This window comes from Mandrillus leucophaeus, unplaced genomic scaffold, assembly GCF_000951045.1.
Source record: "Mandrillus leucophaeus isolate KB7577 unplaced genomic scaffold, Mleu.le_1.0 Scaffold336, whole genome shotgun sequence".
Lineage (NCBI taxonomy): Eukaryota > Metazoa > Chordata > Mammalia > Primates > Cercopithecidae > Mandrillus > Mandrillus leucophaeus.
Window position 1 is genome coordinate 1120154 of NW_012103543.1, and position 4914 is coordinate 1125067.

The 4914-nt window shown below is 41.0% G+C and overlaps 1 protein-coding gene across 1 annotated transcript in view; it reads left to right on the forward strand.

Annotated features, from left to right (window-relative positions):
- The window catches only part of ZEB2 (zinc finger E-box binding homeobox 2), a 128150-nt gene that overhangs the window by 65000 nt on the left and 58236 nt on the right, over window positions 1-4914 (forward strand). The window lies entirely within an intron of this gene.

The following is a 4914-nucleotide window of genomic DNA, read 5'->3' on the forward strand; positions in this document are numbered from 1 at the left end:
CCTAAGTAGATTTAAATTTAACACCAATTTATTCACTCTAGTATTTCTATATGGGAACTAACAGCTTCTATAGGACCTCTACGAAGTGCCAGAAATATGATCTCATGTGTAGTAATAAATTTAAATGTGTTTTCTTTTACATATTCTATCCCTCTGTATTTTCCCAATCTCTTCCTTTTTATGACTCCCCCACTCTCAGTTTCTAAAATCACTTGTCCACTCCAGAGACCCAGGGGCAGTGCCTAGGGAAGGAGCTAACTTTAAAAAAAAAACCAGGCCGGTCACAGTGCTCATGCCTGTAATCCCAGCACTTTGGGAGGCCAAGGCAGGAGGATTACCTGAGGTCGGGAGTTCGAGACCAGCCTGGCCAACACATGGTGAAACCCTATCTCTACTAAAAATACAAAAATTAACCAGGTGTGGTGGCGGGGGCCTGTAATCCCAGCTACTCGGGAGGCTGAGGCAGGAGAATTGCTTGTACCAGGGAGGCAGAGGTTGCAATGAACTGAGGTCATGCCACTGCACTGCAGCCTGGGTGACAGAGCGAGACTCCGGCTCAAAAACAAAACAAAACGAAAAAAGCACCATACTCAGAGCTGCTATAAGTAACATGCAGTTGTAAGCCACGCACTTCTTTTCATGATTCTTATTTTAAAGATTGGAAAGTAGAATTCGTATTTGTTTGTTGTACTAATTCTGGTGGTATACCTGGAATTAATAAATGGTCCTAAGACACTAAGGCGTTACTTTCTTGCATTATTCTAAATCAGACTGTTGATTAGAGAGAATAATCCAAAGGTAAAATAGTCAGAAAATTTATTTTTATGTAGGTTTAAAAAGAGAAAGAGACTGATTTTTCTGAAGAGTTATAATTACATTCAGTATGTACCTTTTGTGCATTGAAATAATTTTAGATTTTCTGAAAAGCAAATATTGATGTAATTCAGCTCTCAAAACACTCGATTCCATGCCTTTCTTCCTAGTGTTTATGTAAAAGCAAGTCGTCAGTTGTTGCTGCCTCAGAGCTATGACAAGTTCTTCTGTATTAGGTGGGCATTACTCATACACTTTTCCATAGTAGATCCAGTGGTTTACCTGGAATTAATACAATTTATTAATGAAGTACTAAGCTATGTTGCATTTATTGTATTAATTCAAGTGGTAATACAATTCCAGTGGTAATACAATGTATTAATTCCAGGTGTACCTACCACTGGAATTAATACAATAAATACAACATAGCTTACTACTCAAGTCTATTATATGCCATCTAAAATAACTAATCAGAAAGGCTGTATGTCTGAAACACCCAAAAGTCACTCATCCTCTTTCTTAAAACATTAAAAGTTTTGGCAACTCTTCTGAATCCGAGTTGTATGAGTCCTTTACTGTACTAAGCTGGACATCTTAAGGGCTACACGTTTTAATATTTACACTGCCCCGACTCAGTTGGTAACCGCCAGCAAATCATCTCAGCCCAATTTTTGTCCTTTTCCTGAAGAAAGCTAAATTTGATTTCATGATCACTGTTTGCTGAAGAAGACAGTCCCGTGAATGGTCCAAAGTAAGGCCAGCTCTCAAAATAGCCACCAACTCTGAGTCAAGGCATCCACCTTCATTCTAATCAGGAAGGGAAGATACAAAGTTTCAAGACCAGCCTTCACCTTGCACTGAATGTAATGGGGTCTTACTCTTGGCCACTTTCCACTACCTTTCAACCTAAAAGCCAAGAAAAGCAAGGATTTGGATTTTAAAGATGTACTTGTTATAGGTGTTCATGGGTTTTGTTAGCATTGTTGTTTTTTAGGGATGAGGGGTATTACTGGAGTGGAAGGGGGAGTTGTGTTGCTTTTAGTTTGTCATTTAGGATGTTAAAGTTAGTATGGGTTTCAGTTTGCATTTGAAAAATTAGAATGGTAATGAGCAAGGTGCCAGAAGGAAATAACAAAGCACATTTTCCTGAATAGCTCTCCCTGTCTTCTGTGTTCAGATTCCACTCCGACTTCCCAACCCGGCTTCCTCTCCCGCCTGCTCCCTTCTGAGGTGCAGTGTAGAAGTTCATTCTCAGGTTTCTCTCAGTTTGCAGGACGAGATGCTGCTGGCCAGGCCAAGGGCAGTTATGCCAGCTCAGTGTAGTGTGGCTTCCTTACCCCAGCGCGCGCAGGCTGAAAGCTCAGCCAGTTTCTCTTTCTGAGGCTGCTTCACGTCTTCTCAGGGATTTCCAAGGCACGGACGTTCATTTGCCTAAAACTCTCTTAAACTGCCTGACTAAAAAAATAAGTACCTAAGTACGACATAAGTGGTGCACCCACGCAGGATAATTAGGATTGATGTGCTCTTTTAGAGGCACCAGATCCTCAACCTCCCCTTACTAGTGGCATTTCTCACCTGCTCATGTGGTGCCCACCTGTGGCTTGCTGGCATGGCCACTGCCTGCAAGTGGGGAGATTTCCAAGTTCAAAATGAAGGCCTGATGTGACATGGTGGAACACTGTAGGACTGTGTGGAGCTCTGTGAAGGAATTAAGGATGGCATGAAGTCCTAGTTTGTGTCACTGCTCCCTTGTTTATGTTCTTTCCTCGACTATTCCCACGCCCCCTCTCCAGATTTTGCATGGCTTTTATAGCCTCTAGTAATTATATCAGCAGCATGGAGTCTATTTTTATCTCTTCTGAATGTGTGCAACATAAATGTCAAAAACCATAAAGGCCCTTTTTAGCATGTACCTTGCGTGCACAGTTTGAAAAGTGTGATGCAGCATTCAGAGAGATGTTGCATTTTGAGGTGAGACAGATGAAAAGTGGAAAACTCAATTTCACCACTTATCTGCGTGAACTTTCAGTAAGTCCTTTATCATCTTGAACGTTTAGCATTTTCTTCTGTAAAATGGAATCCTGCTGCCTACCTCATAGGGTGGCAGCACGGAACCTAGTTTAGTGTCCGGGATGCCCCCTTTCCACAGCAGGTGCCCCCAAACTCCTAAATTATATATTTCATGCTTAAATGTCATGACCTTTCAATGCCCTCTATTGCCCTTTATCAAACTTAGAAACGGAGTAAAAATAAAATCTTACCGGCTCAACATGACTACTGTAAGTCACCATAGGATTGTCACAAAATTAGCATGTGAAAGAGTGATACAGAACTCACTATCACCAAAAACTGTCCCTAGACTTGGCTAACAATTATCATAACACCTAGCACCTATTACTAAGCACTTTCTGGGAGCTGGTCTCTCTAGGTGCTTTACACGTAACCTTCACAACCTCCCACTGACCCAGTGGATATTCTTGTCCTCCACTTAATAAAGGAGGACATGGAGGCAGGTAGGATAATTTACCAGAAGTCACAAGTTAGGCAGTTAGAGAGCTGGATTCAAATTGAAGCATCCTGATCCCAGAACCTACAGAAACATAAAATGTCTACCAGGCAGGAGCATTCACATGGCTGAGCTACCCCAGCTTCTAGCAAAGTTGTTTCCTGTCTTTGCACTTCCTATTTGAAGTTGGGCCCTGAAAGAGGCCAGATGGGCCCGTCAGAAGGGCATGCGAAGCTGCAGTCCCTTACTCAGCTACGAGTTAGGGACCATCATGCTTTAAGGGGGGACATGGCCTCAGCGTGTTCAGGTGGTCCAGTACCATGGTACAGTTTTCATGGCTCATTAATTTATCTTTAATTGAAGATAAGTTGGGAGAATTTAGAGTTGTGAGAAAATGTGTTCTTTTCTAGTCAAAAATTCTCCTCTAGTTGTGATGAATGGACAAGATGAGAGTAACTGGGGAATGTGGTAAGGAATAATGATAAATAATAAAGAGCATATTTGTAGGCCCTAAACAAAATCTAGTGATGGAAGGAAGAACATATATAAGCATGTTAGACATATGAGAAGTATCATAATACATTTTATGGGTAAGCTAATAAGAACCAATTATGCAAATTTTCTCTACTTTTTTGTGAGCTACTTATTGATTACCCCAGTCATTTTTCCATTGCTACCACTGCATAAAGCAGAGGAAGCCAATGCTGTCAGAACCCTCTTATTTATACAGTAAAGGCTATTACCGACCAAGTACTTAGCAGCCAGAGAAATCTTGCATGTAAAACAGAACTGGGGCCTGAAGAACTTAGAATATGTCATTTAGAGAAATATGATCATTAGAGAAATATGATCACTGGTATATACTAAAGTGCTCCAACATTTAAAAAACTTTAAAATCAGTTTACTGAAATTTACAGTTATTAAACTTAATTCTTTTTTCTTTTTTCTTTTCTTTTTTTTTTTGAAACAGGGTCTCACTCTGTCACCCAGGCTGGAGTGCCGTGGCACGATCTCAGCTCACTGCAACCTCCACCTGTTGGGTTCAAGCAATTCTCCCACCTCAGCCTCCCCAGTAGTTGGGGTTTCAGGTGCATGCCACCATGCCCGGCTAATTTTTGTAATTTTGGGTGGTGATGGGGTTTCACCATGTTGGCCAGGCTGGTCTCGAACTCCTGACCTCAGGTGATCCACCTGCCTCAGCCTCCCAAAGTGCTGGGATTAGAGGTGTGAGCCGCGGCACCCAGCCGAGATGTTACTTCTTGACTATTACATTGATAAAGGCTTTAAAAAAAAACATAGAAGGCTTTCAGCGTGTAATGCTGCAGCTTCATACAAAGCAGACAGGCGTGTGGATATTTATAAAATTCTTCTTCAAAGTAATTTTGCAGTATACATCAAAAACATCAAACTATACAAATAACTTATTTGGAGGATGCTATATGCAGTTGATAATCAGGTATATGTAATGTAATTACATGAGACTTCCATTGCATTTGTTATGCTAGTGATAAAGAGTAAACATGGTTTCAAAACTAATTAACTAACTATGGTAAAGCCATATGAACCACTGCAAGTTCCCTGAGAGCAAAAGTGAT